At 40.2% G+C, this 21,553-nt stretch overlaps 1 protein-coding gene and 1 long non-coding RNA gene across 12 annotated transcripts in view; one reads left to right on the top strand and one right to left on the bottom strand.

Moving 5' to 3' along the window:
* The window catches only part of SASH1 (SAM and SH3 domain containing 1), a 533,280-nt gene that overhangs the window by 193,945 nt on the left and 317,782 nt on the right, over window positions 1-21,553 (bottom strand). The gene's annotated exons all lie outside the window — the stretch shown is intronic.
* On the top strand, window positions 2,942-12,220 carry LOC147654882 (uncharacterized). 4 transcript variants are annotated; one of them, XR_015283333.1, is made up of 4 exons: window positions 2,942-5,643; window positions 6,266-6,424; window positions 9,706-9,941; window positions 10,055-11,040. It is a non-coding gene; the product is annotated as an uncharacterized LOC147654882 (long non-coding RNA). The 4 variants fall into 4 exon arrangements; XR_015283331.1 differs by lacking the exon at window positions 9,706-9,941 and adding an exon at window positions 5,957-6,073; XR_015283334.1 differs by lacking the exon at window positions 9,706-9,941 and having other exon boundaries at window positions 3,189-3,327; window positions 10,055-12,220.

Genomic DNA, 21,553 nt, shown 5'->3' with positions numbered 1-21,553 from the left:
GAGTCTTCAGTGGGGTTAGGACACTAATGAGGATGGTAAAATTCACGGTGGGTTTGGGAATTCAAAGCAGAGGTCAGCAAGTTCATCCTGCAGGAACCTTACTCAGGTCTTCAGCACTGACATATACTAAAACCTTGTCAAGTTCCCAGATATTTCTGCCAAAATGGAAGAACAGGGAAGTGCTGTTTTTAGTTTTATAGCTATTTAGGTTTGTTTTTTTTTCTCTCTTCCCTTGCAGGAACAATGATACTTTTTGAAATCAGGATGCTGACAGGAAGAACTCCCATTGCTCTTTTCTTCTTTATAGATTTTGTAGCAGAAAACTCTGGTATGAATAAAAATTTGGAGTAGCAGGTAACCTTTCCCTGCTGAAACGAAGCTGGGACCTCAAGGTCAACTCCTGTGTGAGATGTAAGAAACTCGTACGAACTACTGCAAGCAGAGAAGCACAAAGTCATTTCCTTGGATCAGATCTACGGTCTTTGGGGCTGTGAGTTAAAGGCAGCAGATGACATTGCTCTCCATCTGCAGCCAGACTAACGCAAGAAATGTATCTGTGCACATATGTCCCATGCACAGACCATGACACTTGGGCATCAATACAAGCACAAAGGTTTTTATTGAACAAAGTAGTGCACATGAAATACTTACTGTTTTTAAAAAATGCGTTTTCAGCTGTTTTCCAAGGAAGTGGCTCAGTATTTCTTCCTTAGATTCACTATCTAGGACAGACTGACAACAGCAATTTCAAGCTTAGGTAAAGACCAAAACAAACCAGATCAGAGTGAAAAAAACTATTTTGAAAATACTTGATATATGCCAGCTGCCTTATTTACATCTGATCTAAGTTTTGTGTACTAATGTTGTTGACAATATACAGTGTGATGTGTGTTGCAGACAATACAGAGTGTTGTCATTTCAGAGGGGGAAGAGAAAATCATTATACAGCTCTGTTACCTCTGCAGGAGTGACACCAGCAATCTCTGGGAAAAGTGGGTTTGTGCTTACATGAATTTCCTATACATCATGTTACTCTATAATTTGCCTGTGCTAGAAAACAGAACAGAAAACCACTGACACTCTGCTCAGTCAGGCCTACCCACACATGGACATTTTGTGCTTCTTGGAAAAAAATGTAGTAAAGGTTGATACAGTTTTGTTGTTTTGTTTTTTTTTTAAAGCTATCAGTTAATTTAACAAAAAAAAAGACAGAAAGAAAGAGGAAAAAGTAATTTTATTCTGAATTTCCAATGGCTCTGTAAATTATGTTGTTCACATTGCATGTCTTCCTACACAACTTTCTTATCCATTATTAGAAGGCTGCTACCAATTACTGGCTTTAAACCCCTAAATCCTAGAAGGTAAAGTAGATTTCAGTCAACAGATCTTTACTGGAAATAAAAAAGAAATTGATTTGTTCTTCTGTAAAGTCCCCAGCAAACAACAGTAAACAATGTACCTCCTCTCTCTTGCTCAGACTTGAAAACACAGATTTTTAAACACCATTTTCTCATGCAGAATCACCTTCTCTCCATCACAAGGGCTGCCAGACAATCCTTGTGTTCAGCTTAGCATTGGGCAGTATGAGGAAAACATTTATAGTCTAAGCTAAGTTGCAGCAAAGACTGATTACTTGTCAAAAATAAGCCAGAATTTTACAAAGTATATAAATAATCAGCAAGATATTTATCACACTGATAAACACTAGTTGATGGGGGGAAAGGGTCCAAGGCTAGATGTCAATATAATTCCAGCCTAGCTCTTGGCAAAAGCAATGGCTGTGCCCCCACCCTTCCCCCAGCATTTGGCTTCAAAAGAACAAGATTTAGCAGTAATTTTGGTAAGTCTCATTCCTGTTTATCTATATATAATATCCACAGATGCTTTAATAACTAAAGATGACACACAAGCCCCATAAACAATAATACTATCATTTAATTAATATAACTTTCATAACTTTGTACTTTCTCATATGTATATAAGCAGAGCTTTATTACTTAAGCTTCAGCTCCTGGAATCACACTATTTGTGAGAAGTTCAGTTTTCACAAAGAAAATCAGGTTGTTTTAAGTACTCAGGATCTCAGAGAAGGGACATAAATTCTAGTACCTAAAAGGTATAAAATGTAATAAGGTAAATAAAGCTGAGGGTTTCTTTTTGTTTCATATCTGGCATTAGCAATGGCAAAATCAAAATCTCTTAGCACCAACAGACCCCTTAGCATTTTGTTTATACCCACAATTCTCATCATAAACCACAATGGTTGCCTCATCTATATTTTGTCCAGATTTGTGCTGAATATCATAACAGCTCAAGGTGTCCTCTGTCTTCCAGTGTGACGAGTTCCAATGGTTTCAGACAGGTAGCGTGGCATAGTGGGAAGAACACAAGGAAACAACTTTCCTGCGCAACAAACAGCCCAGACATCTTGCAGTGCTTAATAATAAAAGACAGTGCAAATGCTGTCTTTTTTACAGTAGGGATGTTTTTATATGAAGCAACTGTAAGTGGCTAATAAATCTGTAGTTTCAAATATAGGCCTTGAAAAAGCCAATGGCATAACTTCATTTCAATTATTAGATGCCAGATAATTTGAAAGAACAGTTTGAATGGCTAAATGGTTTAAGCAGCATCACCATCCTAATTGGAGGTATTTCATTTTTTGAAAAAACAAATTGCAATAGAATATGCAATTGCATAGAATTATGATTATTAAGTCAGGACAAAATATCAGCTCTTTATGCGGTGTTTGCGTTGTGATCTTGTACATTGCACGTAAGCAAAACATGACTTCCTTTCTTCCTCTGCCTTTTAAAATTGTCCTATGTTTTTCTTCCTTTTTCTTTCACTCTGTTGGAGTTTGGCAGGGAAGCAACTATTTGCCATGGACTTTTTCCGGTGGGCTTAGAGTATTCCTTCAGCAAACGAGTACTCGATCGGCAAATGCGAAAGCAAATGGCAAAGCTGATCCCTCAGCTGGCAATAAGGGAGCTCCCAGGGGCTCCCAGCACGGGGTGGGCAGCCCAGCGAGCACCCCCCGCAGCCAAGGAAGCACGCACAGTGTCCGGGGGAAGCCTGGCCGGGGGGGTGGGCAGTCAGATTGGGCTTTGCTGCCTTTTGAGCCTCATTTGCTCCTATTCCTGCGGCCCTGTGGGCCTGAGGCGGTGCCAAGGCCGCGGCGAGGGCCCGGCGAAGGCCGCTAGGTGGCAGCGTGCGCTCGCGGAGCCGCCGCCGGAGCGGGCCCTGCCCGGGCGGCGCGCAAAACTTTAGCTACGAAACTTAGCAGCGGTCCGGAGACAATGATTTATACGCCTGCCGAAATACCTGGTGTGGTTCTTGTGCCTGTTTTTTTAAAATTTTTTTTATATTTTTCCCCCTTTTTTTTAGCAAAGCAAGATCTGAACAGAACGTCCCCACCGTCACTGTTAAGCCAACGCAAAGACGAAGCAAGCGTGCTCATGAAATCCCACGAAACTCTGACTATATTGTAGGCTTTCCCTTAAATAGCTGCGACTGCAAAAGCAGCTCTAGTTTTATGCACGTGTCAATTACAAAATCAATTAGGTTGGAAAAGACCTCTGAGATCGTCAAGTCCAATGTATGACTGGATACCACCTTGTCAGCTATAGCATTAAATACCCATTTCCAGTCTTTTCTTGAACACCTCCCTGGGCCAGATTCCAGTGTCTCATCAGCTTTCTATGACGAAATTCTTCCCGATGTCCAACCTGAATGCCCCCTGGCACAGCTTGAGGCTATGTCCTCTCATCATGTCACTGTTGCCTGGCAGAGGAGACTGACCCCTAGCTGGCTGCACCCTCCTTTCAGGGAATTGTAGGGAGTGGTAAAATCACTCCTGAGCATCCTCTTCTCCAGACCAAATACCCCAGGCTCCCCTCAGGACTTCAGACCCTTCACCAGTTTCATTCCCCTTCCCTGGACAATAAAGCCTATTGGATTGGGGTCTGACTGTGCCCCTCTCGGCTGCCTCCTCACAAAAAGCAACAATGATCTGTCACTGGCCTGAAAACAGAGTGCTGCTTTGCTTTGCATCTTGAAAGAAAGAAGAGAAACTAACTGTTTCTGAAGAAAAAAAAAATTCTCAGCAGAGTAAGAAGAAAAATAAAAGGGATACTTAACCAGAGGCAGCTCTTAAGAGAAAACAGAGGTGGGTGCCCCCATCCCCACTGGACTACTCAGTAATCTGTGGAGGGAGAGAAACCTGACCAAAGTCTGGATAAGGAGAAGGACTGAACCCAGCAGTTCTCACCCGCTAAGTATTCTCTATCAGCCCATCCATTACTGTCCAAGAATCAGACTGGAGGGCCAGCACAATCTATGAACTGTTAAGAAGCTATGGCTTGTCTGTCCCATCACCAGACATCCAATGCTGAAAAAGCAGCATGACTGCCGGAGGGAACACAGATGATTATAGATAAAACATTAGCCTATCCCTTCCTTTTTGTGTCAGGAATATTGTGTGCCTACAGTGACACAAGCAAACAAATTCTGAAACACAGAAGGTACATTTGACATCAGCATGTGTGTTCATGAGGATCTCTTTCTTTCTAGGGTGTACAAACCATAGCAGAGCACTTCCAAGCCTTTTGTAGGCCAGGAAAATGACTGCCAGATTACACTATAGACATGAAATGCCATCTAACTTCCAGTGTTGTGTTTAGATGTCTTTTTTGCAGTTCTTTATGACACAAATCTGAGGCCATATAAAGACGTTTGATTACCCTCATTGTATATATCCGTGAACTAAACTTACAATCTGAATTGTCCCATTTGAAATGAAGGAAAGACTGGATAGTAGGATTCAAACAGCTGCTGTTATCAGCTGTATAATAAACTTCCCACATAAGATATGCTTTTTTTTTTTTCCTCCTCAGACAGAGATTGCTGTAAGATAAGTAAGAGGAAATTATGCAAGATGATAAACACAATTATTCGGCAGTTCAGGAATACCCTGCAAAACGCCACTAACCAAAAAAGCAACTACAGTCCAGACAAGGTGAAGAATGGATGCTACACATGGATAAGGAAGAAATGAAGACTAACCTAGTGTGTCCCCACCACTCTCCACTTTTTCCTTTTCCCCTTTTCAGTCTGTCTCTCTGAATGAGTCTTTCTCCAGCTAAATCTCACTGCAAGACAAATGACCTGAGAAGTTTCATGAACCTTCCTTCTTTAAAATCAATTATTTCTTCAGGCTGTAATAATCAGAGGTCACAGTGGGTTTCAAGGGGTATTATCACTGTTTAGAAAGATACTTTTGAGTGCATTAGGGCAAACAGAAACATGCTTTGGGCAGTTAAGGCTCTGGATGACTGCTCAGTAGAAGAAGGGGAGGGGGAACTAGCTCTGGATTTGCTCCAGAAAAGCAGCCTGGCTGGGGAATGAACATTTCAGTCCCTATCTCCTGTGAAGTGCAACAGAGCTGAGATACTGACACAATCTCTCATCTTGCACAACCTGTATAACTCACCTTCTCTGACATGGTTACCACAAGGTGCACCTCCCCACAGAGTTGTGAACATGCTGCTCCTCACCCTTGCAGAACAGAAATCAAACTGCAGAGAGAGTATCTCACCCAAGACCAAACAGAAATTCTGCAGCAAAGCAAGGACTTGGGGCCAGGTAGCCCATACTTCCAGCTAGTCACCTCACGTATTTCCTAACCTTTTCTTCAGTCAGGAATCATTCTGCCACCAGGGGCAAGGTAGAGAAAAAGAAGGGTGGTACCAAAGAGGGGTGGTGAGGAATTGAGTTAAGGGCCAAACTTCAGAAACCTTAATGAATATTAACAGTTACTTCTTTTTTTTTTTTTCTCTACATTTTTTTCTCAAATCAAACTGCAGAAGAAAGCTGTGATTGGAGGTTTTCAATGGCAGCTGGAGTGTATACACTTAGGGAAGTAATTTGACTTGCGATTTAAAATGTTTATTTTCAGGGCATTGATGAGAATGTGTGTCCTGCCTAAGGCCCTGGCACAACTCAGCAACTTTTTTACCATGAGCAGTGCTGTCCTGAGCATCTCAGATGGCAACCACCTGGCACACACCAGCTGGCAAGTGGCCTCCTGTACTCCTAGGGCAGCGTGCTGCTGTGGTTACTCTGGTGTAAACTGCCTGCCTGAGCACTCCTGAGACAAGAGTGACTGAGCAAGGAGTTAAACCTGTGTAACAAGAGCAGTTTAATTACACTGGCAAATTTCCCCTGCAGATAAGCACCAAGACGGCTAATTCTGACTCTTTTCCAGGAGAAAACCACTTTGGATGTCTCTGCACCTTTGTGAAGTCTGAGAGTGTTTACAGTGCCTTCACCCGTAGCAAATGGGAGTAAAAAAAAAGTAAACCTGGACTTTACAGGCCCTACCACTTTGGATCACACCTGAATTTCTCATGCTCCCACTTATGCAGTAAGTATTGAAAAATATAAACACTAAAAAATTTAAAAATATCCTCCCCCAAGTACTACATAACTTCCCCTCCCCCCCACCCCAACACCACATAGCTGGAAAAATGAATGCAATTTTTTCACTATTGTTGTTGTAAAAGGCTAATTTACTACCTATTAAAGCTTTTCCATTCTCTTCAGAGACTTACAGGAAGCCAATAGAGAAACTAAGGAAACTGATAAAAAAAATCCCCAGTCCCCCAAAACCCAGCTGCACAGTACCACTGGGTAGGATGTATGCAGCTTCCTAACAGCACCCTCGACTTCTCTTCCAGCCTGGCAGTGGTCCAAAGCAGATTCAACTGCAACAGCACGTGCCAGGCTGTGTCACAAGCTCCTAGCAGGTTTCAGGTGATCCCCTGACACTTCCACTTGTTCCTGCTGCTTTAAAGGCAGGCAACCAAACACATACCCCCAGGTCTTGTGCCTGAGCCTCTTCAGCATCTTCTGTCATGATCTTAGAAGCAGACCAAGGTAGATTTGAAGAAGCTTTATGCTAGATGTTGTACTGACACTGGCATTTAAGTTATGACAGAGGATTTGACACCTCCCCCAGTCAAAAGCTTTTAAGCAGTGCTGGGCCTACCCAAAATCTGTAACTCTAAAATTAGGCACACCAAATGTATCAAAGATAAAATTTTATTTAATTTCACAGACTACATCCAATCTAATCCTGCACAAACATATAAAAAAATTCCATACCTGTATAGTTGCATCTTGTTACTAACCAGCTGGAATACCTAATGGAGACTGAGTGAAGGAAAGGTATCTTTGCATAAAATAACCCTTTCAACTGGAATTCAAAGTATGAACCCTTGATCCTCAATATGTGCAACACAGGGACTACTTCTTTCAAGTAACAGAGGTATTTGTGGGGGAGAAGAGTGCCGATTCCCATATGGCCTGGGAGTTTGAACAAGTAAACTGCTTATTCTATAGTGCCAGAGTTTGCTGGCACTGTTCCTGGTTTGAGATGATAACTTCTGTGCTAGGAAAACATAAGAGAATGTTTGCTTTCTCTGGAAACTAGGTAGGGTTTGTCAACAATCCACTTTAAGAAAGCATTAGGGGACCCTTTTCCTTGTTTTTGTGTTTCTTTATAGGTGAAGAAAAAGCCTGCCACCATTCAACCCTAAAAGCATATTTAGAAACTAACAAACAATCATGACTAGGGCTAGCCTGAAGGAAATGGCAACACTGACTGCACGCACTGTACACTGACAAAATTACGTGGGCCTTACATGCAATTACCAAAACCTGCAGAAATACTCAGACTTTGGGCCAAGCCATGATTCATACTATAGTAATTCTACTCATTTCATTGGATCACTCCAGTTCCAAAAGAAGTTTCTTTTAAGGTTTTCACATTTCTCTCCATCATTATGACACTCATGCATCTTCCATATAATGGCAACAAATTCAGACAATAGTCTTCAAGTTCTCAAGTATCTGATATTTTCTTTTCAAAATGAAAACTACTTTGGCAAGACTAAAAGGAGCTGAAATTTATGAATATAAGGCAATGCCAAGTAAATATCTTCTTTTGACAGAAAGTAGTTTTTCATGGTGAACAATAGTCAAATTAGATCTTCACCTAATACTTGCCTTTCCACAACCAGATGTTCTTGGCTTTCTCACAGAAGCTCATTGATTAATGCAATTTTTAAGATGATGACATCATGGAAAAATGCAAAGTAATTATTACTTTTGAACACCCTTCCTCTCGTTTTGGCTTTGAACTGGAAGATTAAAAGATTCACCTTGTTAAAGCAAGGTAAACAGACAATGCACGTGCCTGCAGTGGAGAAGGGAAGCAGAAGGGCTGCAGCTATGACCTCTCAGATGCGCCTTTGAACTGGGGAGGGAGTTGCCAAAAAGCGGTAAACAAACTTAAAACTAAGAAGCTGTTGCTGCTGTCACTACACCCTTCACACAAAAATGGGCACCAGATCCTTGTTAGCAGGTTTAGCAAAGGGTGACTAAAGCTGCTGGAAGGAGTCCAGCCTGAGCGCAGTCCAAGGGGCTGTCCCAGAAGGCAGCTGGACAGCCTGCCAGCTGGGAGCTGCACGGCATTTTCACATGCAGTTACAAAGCCTATAAATTAGGATTGCTGAGCCCGGAGTTAGCATGTGCATGACTCACAAATATTTATTAGGGAGGAAGGAATGACATCTCCAAGAGAGCCTGAAGAGAAAAAAAACCACTAAACCAAGGGGCTGAAGTTTTGTGGAGAATCAGAAAGGAGCTTGCGCTTCTCACTGCTCAGCTGAATAGTAAAATATTGGTTTAGTTCCTCAGTGTTTCACCTTTCCATCTAGTCATTTTTGTGTTTGCTCCTTTTCATCCAAAGCCTGATTTTGTGTGTATGTTTTAACATGTTAGAAGTGGGGAAGATTGCTGTCATTTGGGAACATGCCATAAGGTCAATGTGGGTCTGTTTTAGTAATTTGTGATACTTTTATGAGTAACCCACTGGCAGTTGAGAACCATTTTTTTTTCACTAGTTCTCCCAATACAAATGAAATTAAAAAAGGAATTATCTGAATTTATGTACCTTGCCTTTGAGTTACCATTCACCCTCTTTAATCAGACTACAGACTTAGTTGTTAGAGCATACATTTGTTAGTCTGATGAATTTATTTTAGAACAGAACAGCTTACACATGTATAATCCTATTTATTTAAGGTGTTTCCATGAAAAGTTGAAGCAGAATAGCTTTCCCTTTTCAATAATGTTAGAAGTCTCTCCATTAGCTAAACATGGTAAATAAGATCCTGGCTGTTCTCTTTCCCCATTAAGGTCAGTTGGAGTTTTACTATCATCTTCAGTAACACTTTGTTCACAAGACCAATTGTACTGTAGAACTACAGCCCAGCTGTCTTGTGGGCTCTTCATTAGCTGATCTCAGTTAATGAGTAGTAGAAATTATCCAGGCATTTAATTACAAAGCATTTGAAAGGGAAGAATTATTTGCAGTTCTTTAATTTTTCTTTTTCATTGTTCTGCTATTCTATCTCATACTTCAATGACTCTTCAATTATAGTAAAAAGGTGTCTATTTTAATGAGGGTCTAATGTTTTTAAGTAGCTGGTCCTGAGTATTGCTGTCACTATGCCTAGGTCTAGCCTGTTGTAAAGTAATGCTTTCTTTTTTCAAATTTGTTTAACTAGTCCTCCAGCAGTTAAACAGTCCCACCAATTTAAGTCTCACTCTTTTTTTCTTTTTTTTTTTTTTTTAAATCAGGACTGCAGCTACCCTACAAATACAGTAAGAATTACAGTAAGAGCTTCAGTTCTAGATCAGGTAATCAACAAAAAAATTGCTTAGAATATATACCACTCACTGCAAGAGAACTTTTTTTCTTGCTGCAGTGGAGCAGAGAGGCAATGGACAAGAAAGGCTTAAAACATGAAAAATTTAACAGCTCTAGGCTTTGACCACCTGAACCATGCTAGAGGGGTGTTCTCTTCCTTCTGCAAGTATGCCAATTACTCTTTATACCTCTGATAGTCATCATATACCTTAATGAGTGCATTAGCACTTGTTGTACACCTCCCCCTCCACACCCATTTGCTCTTTCTTTTCATCACAGGTACTAACTGGTTAGCAGATTCACTGGCTATAAGAATAGAATATCCTGAGTTGGAAGAGACCTACAGGGCTCATCCAAGTCCAGCTCCTGGCCCTGCACAGGAAAGGCCCAGGAATCACACCACATGCCTGAGAGCATTGTCCATACGCTTCTTGAAGAATAAGAAAGACAGTAAGCAGCAACTTACAGCTTGTAACTACAATCTCCTTGATAAAACAACCCAACTATTCCAACAGATATCTTTAGATGGGCTATAACTCTGCTCTCTCCATCAATGCTTTTAACCTCATCTGTCCTACCAAAACCTGCCATTAGGTTCTGTTCAGTTGTGAAAAGAACGAATACATAAACTTTGGAAACTCTGACCTAATTCACTAAAAAAAAATTAAATCCATTCTACTGAGATAAAACTAAAGACTCAGGAATAAAGATGCTGCATTTCTTTGCCCTGATCACTGTAACTGCACAGTCTTTGCCAATGTTCTGTGACAATTTTCCTTTTTTAGAGATTTCTTCCTACTCATCCTTACAGTGCATTTTGTGTCCTCTAGCAGAAGTACTTCAAGGCACTCTCACATGTGTGAAATGCATTTATAGATCTGTAGTATGTTAAATAAACTTGCTGCTGTAGTGCAGTGACCCAAGGTGCCCATGTTTGCAGTGAGCACATGAAATGTCTGCAGCTCCAGTGCTGCCTGAGCCTGGCATAACCTCTGCCACTCTGCTGACAGCACAATGCATCTCCTTCTGCAAGTTATCTCTTCTCCAAGCAGTCAATCCTCAAATAAATAGTAACATAAACACCTAATGGTCTGGGTACACTTAATTAGTTTTTAGAAAGATATAAAACATATATATTTTCTTCATATCATTTTACATCTTTGCCAGTCTGGGAATTAAAAAGAACTGTTTTATTATATCTGATATCTTAGCTATCACTGATAACAGTACTAAAAAAATAAAAAAAACCTGACAAGAAATTTTAATCCACACCTTCTCAGCTTCATTGCTCTGAAAGTTCAAATAAAATTAAAATAAAAAAACTTCGATTCATTTGGAGTTTTGCAAAACCAAACCTTGACTGACAAGGTATTACAAATGTGAAAGCTCCCTTTAGGCATCCTTAAGTGCTCTGATTTATTACAGCTTTGTAGCTAATAATTACTTTCAGAGGGGAAAAGAAAAGTAGTTCCAGTTTGTAAATTGTTGCTTTGTGATGTAAAAGAGTAACAATAACCAATATGCTATACTTATGCTTTACTGCTAATTAAAAAAATACCTATTTATTTGTTTACTATTATTTAGTTATTTGTTATTATTTATTTATTTAGTTAAAGCTGTTCCTCTAAGGGAGCAGCTTTAACTCCAAGCAAACCCCTCAGACCTAAGAGAACTGGACAAAGAGCAGTACTGCAGTACTGGAGATGAATGCTTGTGGGTAGGGTTACAGCAAGCCATAAAATGGATAATAAAAATTACAGGTGCTATAGGAATCTGTTTGGTTGGTCTACTTCTAAAAGTTCCTGAAAACACAGCACACATCAAATATAAAAGCTGCATCCAGATTGTTTTCTCAAATAAGGTCTTAAGAAACATGATTTGTTAATCAGGTTCTATGCCCTAAAAATATCAAAGACACAGGTGGGGAATGTGCAGTGTTGTTAAATGAGTATGACCTTCATTCCTCACATCAAAACAAATCATGTTCCTGAATAACAACTATGGAGTTAGAAAGGTTTTGGTCCTGGTCATCAAATGTGTCATGAAAGAAAATGGCATACAATGAGCTCTTTGCACACACTGTTTTGCTTTGGGCAATCATTCATCCTCCTGTGTTATAAGGGTGACTATTGCATAATCAGAACCATTAACAATATTGTATTTATGGCAGCTTGATTCCAACCCTACCACTGGTACAGAGCCCCAGATAAACACAGGGTTTGGGTTTTATCTGGTGTACATAAACTGCTGATTTTAGAATAACTGACTGTAATGGTTTATAAAACCCAGTACAGAGGCTGTTGCAGAGTGGTGCCTGACTAATGGATTTATGGAAAAGCAAATGCAAGAATGCAGACACTACTGGGAGAAGCAGCAGCCTGTTGTTTGGTGCATGTACATCTAAACAGTTTTAAATTGCATGAACTAATAAAAGTCCATCTACTTGTCTCGGTGTTTTTTCAGGTTGCAAGGACACAGTTTTGATTTACTGCTTTTGAAACCATAGGGTTTTATTTCTGTATGAAAATGATTCAGTGGGTTCATGGCTTTGTACTTTGTGTAATGGCATTTGCCTGCTATCCATTGGAACACAATCACAGAAATTATTCCCAAATCATTGGGCAGCCTGTGCCAATAGTGAACTGCCTTATATGATTCAACACTGAGCTTTCCAATAACTGCAATAAGAAAGTTAAATAATACTTATTAAGACTAAAACAAATACTTCCCACCACAAAATATCAAGCAATCATCTAATCACTCAAGGAAGGACAATAACTGCTCTGAAATAATGCTTATTCCCTATTCCCTGCTAAGAAATTGCTTATATTGTACCAGAAAGAACAACACTTTTCAGATAGAATCTGTAAGAACTGCCTTTGTCAAAGTGCTTGTGGTCATTATCAATTTAGCTATAAATTTAATTATAAACATCAGATAAATATCAACATTCCTTTCCACAAAAAAATGGCAAGTCCAACCAGACCAAGTAGATGAAAAAGTGGTAAGCAAAGCATATATACATACATACATACATACATATATATATATATATATATATATATATGTCCTGTGGGCAGAATACCACCCCTTTATCTTTTGGTTCCTTCAAAGACTGCAGCTACATAAAAGTTAAATTTTTTTCTTCCATACAAAAAGCAACTGTTCCTAGGACATTCCATGAACCACTACAAATAAAGCTCTAACTCTTTGCTATGGGCCAACTGCAGAAGGTTTTCCTAAAGGAACTACACTGCTACAAGCAGTAGATATCTATATAGACAGACCTAGCTGATAATGCCTGCAGGCTGGATAGCAAGTATTTTATAATCATGAACTGAATGCAATCCAAAGAGTTAAAAATAAAACAAACAAAAAAACCCACAAAAAACTGCAGCAAATAACTAAATTTTCAGAAATTACAATATGTTTGAGGCTATTTGGTGAGCAGACACAGAGGCTAAATTCATCAAGAAAATTATTCACTCAGCATTAGCATTACAGCTGTGTTTTGCCTCCCAAGACTTTTGCCTTTATTTGCAATTGTGTTGATTATGCATATGCAAAATATTTTATCTATTCTATCTATTCCCTTTCCCTCTAAATGGTGCACTAATCTGTAATGACAAGCATGCTGCTGCACATGGAAAACTCATCTTCAGGGCAGGCAAAGGCACTTAGATCATATCTAGCAACTTTAAAGATCTGAATGTAGGATGAAATGGGTATAAATTTTCTCTAACAATATAAATGTGGCATTTTACACAAGAATAATGCTCTGGTTTTAGGAAACAGTTGTGGTATATAGCTGAATTCATTACTGATTATTCCAAAAGCATGACTGCAGCAGCAAACCAGCACTTCAATTTTAATTTGTGAGCCTTGTGCGAGGTGACAGACATTTGCATAAGAGTGACAGTAACTTTAATCCCCCTATACCCTTGACTTGTGCCTCGGTTTCTTTGAACACATTTCTAAATCAGCAAAGCTTCAGCCAATTAGGAATTATAATACTTCTTGGGAAAGAAAAAACGTTTTCAATCCCAATACAATTTCCATGAAATAAATTATTTGCATAGAGCACAGCCAGTGCAAGCAACTGTATTAAAATGCCATTGCTAATTAAATTGTATCCTTTAAAGCTTGGCAGTTTGGAGCAGAAAAAGGAGGGGAAAGTGTTAAATATATGTGTAATTTTAAGCAATATTCTAAACACACTTTACTTGACAAATATTTGCTGAATATTTCCTGACTAAGACACATAGTGATAGCTATTTTCCTATTCCCTCATACAAAAGGGCAAGACAACAAAAGCAGCTGTCTGATTAGGGGCACTGTTGTCCTGAATCAATTACATCCCCGCAGCAGAGAGCTCCACTTATGCACCTGTTTTTAAATAAAAAGCTTCTATAGCTCCCAAGCCTTGTACGAGGGAGATGGGGGTGGGGCTGGGGGGAGAAACTATGAGTGAAAGAAACAATAATTCTTCTGAAGGTCAGCCAGGGCATCCTTCATCCCTCGCTCTCCACATTCACTGATTGCGTCCGAATAGGAAATCCGCCCAAATCTTCTCTTGCAATCAAGAAGGGGGGAGGAGATCTGTGTTGAACATGTGCCGCTTTCACTGGCTTTTGAAGGAATATAATTATTGTGTTTAACTGACTGACTTATCTCTTTCCTGGAGCTTTTCAAGTTGAAGGGTGAGGGAGCTGAGGAGCCTGAGAACTGCTCGTCCTGATTGCAGTGTGCCTCCAGGTACCCATTAGTGCCTCCCCACCTCGCTCCCCTCCCCTCCTATGCCCCTGGCCAGGGCTGCTGCTTCCAGCTCAGCTCACAGCAGTGGTACCTGGGTCCCCACTGCCTCTCTGCAGTGCTGCTGACACAGGTGGGACCTATTTACCTTCCAGACTTAGCTGCTGTTCCCTGAAAAACTCAGAGACCACAATCTGGTTATTTTGATGAGCTCAAATCCCAAACAAGAATCTTTCTGCAATTTATCCTGTCCCACGGCTTCTGGTAGACACCTTTCTATAAGAAATTCATTACCATTTACCACACGGAATAAAAAGGAGCCTGTTTATGCAGTCTTTCACTGCATGCATAAAGATTTCCTTATAATGTGAAATATTTCATTGGAGAATTTGCATTTAGTACCTCTGACCTGTCTATGCACACTTTTTTTTCCTTTAATATTAATAAAATCTTAGTCTTTGATGCACACGTACTTCTATTTTAACAAGATGAAAAAATTAGGATACATTGTTTTCTTATTATCTGAATGCATGAAGAAAAATTAAATTGAACTGATAAAACAGAGTGGGTTTTGGCCAAGGCAGCTGTTCTGCAGTTGGTGCATATGTTCTGTTTTCAATTCCAGCTCTGAAGTGAAAAGTGTCCAAGTTCCTGTTCCTGTTTTCTTGCATACATAGCAGAAGACAACTAGATTATCTACCCTCATGAAAACTGCCACACAAACACTACAAAAGGAAGATCCCCTCCAATCCACATAGAAATATGCTTTAACATAATTTATAAATGCTTTTTTATTTTTTCCATTTTGCTCTTACATGCAAAAAGGAGTCTGCAAGGTCTTTCAGAATTGTTGGTCAGGCTTTTGCAATAGATATGAACAATAAAAATCAGGGCCAAAAAAGTTCTTAAGCATGATTTTATAAATGCTTACAAGCATTGGGTTTTTTAGGCCTTAAATATCAAATTACTAAGTAGATACAATAATTTTATTTGGGCAAAAATACAATTTGATATTTAACTGCAGCATCACAATGTAGTCTAAAAGGCTATATAGTATATATATAGTGTATATATATATTATACACAGCATAGTGCACACATATACAGTATATGTATATGGAGCACAAGCCATCTAGGAGGTATCTGGATTGTGTTGCAGAATTCACTTTGTGATGGATCTGTCTCTCTCTCTGGATGGCTGGGGAAATCAAGGATACTCTATTTGACTACATGCTCAGGATGACTGAAGTTGAGAGAAGTAAAATATGATGGAGATAGACAAACAGATGCTTAGCAATCTCAGTGCTTGCACAAATTCTTTGGTACCCAGGCAGCCTTAGAAGCCTGACCTGCAGTGTCTGCCATATTGGGAAATGAAATTCAGGTTCTTCAGTATTTTGGTCTCAAAGATTCAAGTTTTTGTACATGTGCATACAGACATAGCAGAGTTTCTTACCTCCAAAGATTGCATTCAAATCCCTAAACTATGTAATTGAGGGACTGCAATTACTTAGAAATTTTGTATTCTAACAGGACTTAGCTGGACAGGATATCTGTAAGAACAGATGTAAAAATCAGGCTAAACAGTCTTCCTGAAGGTGAAGAATGACCTTTTTAAAAGATACTGCTATGAAAATAAAGCCTTCCATTAGTTTGTGTTATAATTTGTCTCTATAATTAATAAAAATAACTTCCATTACAGATAGGCATTTCTTAAAAGCCTAAAAGGGTCTGACAGTGCAAGTCATTATTTATTGAACAAATATAAACAAATATGAAATTTTAGTACTCCTTTTCAGAACTATCTCCATTTACTTTATTTATTAAATGATAACTATCATTCATTCCAATTTTCAATCAGTAAAATTAAAGTGAAAAGCCACTCATTATAAGACTTCCTGATCCAGTCAGTCAAAAGAGCTGCTTCAAAAATTTCCAAAGAACAGGGACACAGAGTGTCAGCAAACAGCACTTAAAACATGGAAACAGTACAGATACTTCTGAAGTAGAAGGCCAAACAAGGAAACAAGTGGGCCCCTTGGACTTCAGAGAGGCTTGGAACACATCTCCCACAATACTCCTGAATCCATGTTGAGATTTACAGCCTATGCAGGTACAAAATTTCCTGGCAGATTAGGCTCAGAGGGTTGGCTCAGTGGTTGTGCTCTGCCAGGAGGCTGGCTAGATGCAGGTGTCTATCCTGGGACCTGATGTAGTTAACAGTGACCCAATTCATCAGTGACCCAGAGGAGGTAGCAGAGCTCTCTCTGCCATGAGGTTTGCAGCTCACTCCAGAACAGTGGGAGCCATCAGTATGCTTGGGAGAAGAGCTGCCATTCCAGGAAACCTAGGCAGGCTGAAGGAGAGAGCTGACAAGAGCCTTATGAAACTCAACACGGACAAACGAAAACCTCTTCTACCTGGGGAGGAATAACTCCTGTAACAGTAATGGCTGGGGAGCAACTCTCAGGGCACTGGCCTTGGGTGTGTGCAGTGCTGAGCTGACCAGAAGCCAGCAGTGTTCTGGCAGCAAAGACAGCCAGCAGCACCCAGGGCTGCAGGTACAGGAGCCCCATAACCACAGCCCCTCTCTAGTCAGCACTTCCTCCAATACACAAGGGACACTGAAAAAAAACAGTTTCAGAAGATGACTACCAACATGGGACGCTTGTCTCATGAGAACAAACTGAGGGAGCTAGACTTGTTCAATCTGGAGAAGAGACAGCTTTGGTGAGACCTGACTGCAGCTCCTGGTACCTACAGGAAAGTTATTGAGAAGATGAAGCCAGCTCTTCACAGTAGTTTATAGTAGGAGAATGGGAGACAACAGGCATAAACTGAAATGAGAAGTCCAAATTGTTTATCACACAAAGGTTTTTTTCACTGCTTGGACAATGAAGCAGTGGAACAGACTTCCAAGAGAGGCTGAACAATTTCCATGTTCCCTGGAAGATTTCAAGACCAACTGGAAAAAAATCCTGAGCAACTTCATCTGAACTCGTACTTCACCCTATTTTGAGCAGGAAATGGGAGTAGATACTTCCTAATCTTCAAACTTGAATTATGCTGTGATAGTTCACACTTCAAAGACAGAAAACAAGACCCATCTATTCTTGAATATTAAGCCAATTCAAATTTTCTAAACTAATGATAATATTAAAATCTCTTGTTGATAATACTTGCCAAGAAATAAAGCACCTTGCTAACTTCACACCAACTGTCATGCAAAATCTCACATTTTATTGAGAGCTTAGGCCAGAGGCAAGACAAATGCACTACTTGGAAGGAAGAATACATTTTGACTTTTCTAAAGACTCACAATGAGATTATTTTGTTCTTCCTTCTTTGCCTATCAAAACTCAGTAGGACTGAGACCTTTAGTGTGTTTTAAGTGCCACATATTCTAAATTTGTGCAGCATATATAATCTACATGTCAAATTAAATTACAAAGGGTTCCTCAAAGCTCCTATTATACTAACTACAAGTTGAAAGAGGGGAAAGTCTGCTTGACTAGACAACAAGGAATGAAGTATAAATACCTATGCTTTTATGCAGACTGACAATTTAAAAGAAATCTGTAAGCATTTTGACCTACAGAAAAACAATTTAAATATTGTTTGCATTGTTTTTCTATGCAAGATATTTTTTTTCCCCCCTGGGTAGGTGTTGAGTTTATTTTGTCATTTGGTAGATCAGTCTCAAATGTTGAAAGTTTTGGGCGCGGGAATAGGCAAGCATACAGTCAAAACCAATATGCGCAGACCAGAGATAGTTCAAACAGTGGATTGCTCACCCTCCCACAGACAAGTCTAAGAGACAATTGGTACTGCACCTGTTTTAACATGCATGATATCACAACGTTGCTGTATGAAGACATAATAATTCAGACAAAATGTCCTATTGCAAGATAAGTCTCCAAATTACTTTAAATATAGAATCACACTTCAAGAATAATACATATTTGTATCATTCACTCACTGGAAAATGGGCAGTTTTGTAGCTCTCTTTGTAAAGGGAGACTTCTAGTTTCCTATTTAAACCATTTGAGTATCAGTCTTCCTAACAGATGATAACCAACATTCAGCACTAACTGCAGCAGTCTAAATTAGAAAAGAGACATTATATTTCCTAGATTCTTTTTTCTGCTCATTCATAAACACCAGTTATAATCCATGCATATGTTCAAGAACAGTGAATTTGTAAAAAGACTTCTAGTTCTAAAATATTTTGCAAAATCTATTCGCACCAATCCTTGGAGGAAAAGAATCCCCATGATGCAAAAACCCAGCTATTATTACAGTTCCCTATCTGGGACATGTAGCTCATATTTCTTTATACTATCTGCCAAGAGAGGAGCTGACAAAATCATGAAGTGCATCTTAAACAGTAAGTGGCATTTGAGACTTTCAATGACTCTTCATTAACTTAGTGAAAGGAAATGAGTAGAATAATATTTTCTACTTTAATCATCTGTACATAGCAACTATTATAGCAACCATGCTACTATTTACTTTTGCTGTAACAACGATAAAATATGTCACAATGAAATGAAAATAAATTTAACTAAAATAAGACAGAGAAGAAGAAGAGGAAATAACCCTTGAAATTACAGCACAAAAGCAATACCTAAAAAGTCATTCTCTCAGTCGGGGGCTCTGAAGCTGGGCACACACCAATGACTGTATGTGCATCACACATACTGCTGCTTTCTGCATTCTTAAGGCTTGTTTGACCTGATGGGGTTGCACCAATATCTGTATTTGACCTGGAAGAAAACTGTGCAGGTGCATCCAGCACTTCTTTACTCCTGCAGATTGTGATAACCCTTTTTTTTTTTTTAATCTCAAGTGTCCCTTGGTGGGAAATTATGCCTGAATCACAAAATAAATTGGGCAGACCGGCAGCAGATACTTTCCAAGGGGCAAATTAATGTGAATAGACTTAATAAGATTCAATATTGCCCTTCTATTAAGCCTGTACCACAAGCCTTGGGACTTCCACTTGAATATCAGGTATGTCCTTATAGCTGCAGTAAAGTGAGCATTAAATTAATCAGGAAACAAGTACTGCTATCTACCCAGCACTGTTTGGTCACAGCAGCAAATGCTGACCATGATCTAAACGGGATGTGTCCCATGGCAAGCTTCTCAGCCAGTGCCTGGCCCTGTGTGGGCTCCTGCCCCGGGCTTGCAGCAGAGCAGGTCCGTGATCCACCCTGGACACTACAGTGGAGGGGTGAAGCTGCAGTGCAGGCACTGGAGAGGTTGGGTCAGGCCCACCATCAGAGCAGGAGTTATGGTTTGGAAGAGGTGTGCCCAGCAAGGGTTTACAACCCAAAATTCATCTACAGAAACAAACCCCAGAAATTGGCAGGGTGGGATTAATCACTGAAGACCAGATCCTCTGCAGGCTGAAGACCCATTCCTTGGCTGGACACATTTTCTCTGCTCTGATTGCTCTGATGGATTATCACCATGCACAAGGATCATCTACACTCATTCTTCACCACTTTTACTTCTCCCAGACATCAAATCCCTTCTTTCAGTGATATATGAGGATGGAAAACACCAGCAATAAGACATGATAACGACAATGTCTCAGTCCTGGCAAGGTTATGTATTTTCAGCAATTTACCCTGTTCCTGAGGGAGCTCAAAGCAGCTCATGCCATTGTATCTCCTTACCTTCTAGAATCAGTGAACAGTTTGGGTTGAAAGGGACCTTTAAAGATCATGAGACATCATCTGCTAGATCAGGTTGTTCAGAGTACTATCCAACCTCACTATGAGTGTTTCCAGAATGGGGTATCTACCACCTCTCTGGGCAACCTGTTGCCGTGTTTTACCCTGGCTTGCTGTAAGAAATTGAATTCTTTGAACTAGTGTAAATCCCTTTTAGTTTAAAACAATTTCCATTTGTCCTATCACAACAAGCACTGCTAAAAAGTTTCTCCCCATATTTTTAATAAGCCCTCTTTGAGTACTGAAAGGCCACAATAAACCTCAGCTTTCTCAGTCTGTCTTCATAAGAGAGATGCTCCAGCCCTCTGATCATCTTCACGGCCCTCCACTGGTCCTGCTTCAACAGGTCCATGTCTTGCCTTTGCTGAAGACCTCAGAGCTGGACACAATACTCCAAGTGCAGTTTACTGAATGTGGAGAAGAGCAAAATCACCTCCCTCATGCTGCTGGCCACACTGCTTTTCATGAAGCCCAAGATCCAATTGGCTTTCTAGCTGCAAATGCACATTGCCAGCCCATGTGCCACTCCTTACCAGCACCCCCAAGTCCCTGGCAGGGCTCTTCTTGATCTGTTCACCCTCCAGCCTTGTTGATATGGGGGTCTGCCCTGACTCAGGTGCAGCATCAGCACTTGGTCTTGTTAAACTGCATGAGATTCCCATGGGCCCACTTCTCAAGCTTGCTCAGGTCCCTCTGGATGGCATCTCATTCTTCAGGTGTGCCAATTGCAGCACAGAGCTTGGTGTCATGTAAACTTTCTGAGAGTGCACTCAATCCCTCTATGTCATTGTTGAAGACCTTAAATAGCAGTGGTCTTAGTATGGATCCCTGAGGGATGCCACTTGTCACTGATGTCCATCTGGACTCTGAGCTGTCGACCACTATTCTCTGGATGTGACCATCCAACCAATTCCTCATCCAACAAACAGCCCACTCCTCAGATCAGTATCTCTCCAACACAGAGAGACAGATGTTGTGGGGGACTCTGGTGAAGGCCTTACAGATTCCAGACAGACAACATCCATGGCTTTTGCCTTGCCCACTGAAATAGTCATTCCAGTGTACAAGGCTACTGGGTTGTTTAGGCAGGACCTGCCCTCGGTGAAGCTGTGCCGACTGTCTTGAATCATGTCCCTGTTCTCTGCAGCATATCCTCTGGGAGGATTTGTCCCATGATCTTTCCAGGCACAGAGGTGAGTCTGACAGGTTGGTAGTTCCCAGTATCTTCCTTTCTACCTTTCTAAAAATTCATGCAATTCTTCCATTTTTGCAGTCACCAGTGACT

This window comes from Cyanistes caeruleus, chromosome 2 (genome assembly GCF_971803275.1).
Source record: "Cyanistes caeruleus chromosome 2, bCyaCae1.hap1.1, whole genome shotgun sequence".
In the NCBI taxonomy this organism is placed as follows: domain Eukaryota; kingdom Metazoa; phylum Chordata; class Aves; order Passeriformes; family Paridae; genus Cyanistes; species Cyanistes caeruleus.
This window is presented reverse-complemented; position numbering and strand designations above follow the sequence as displayed.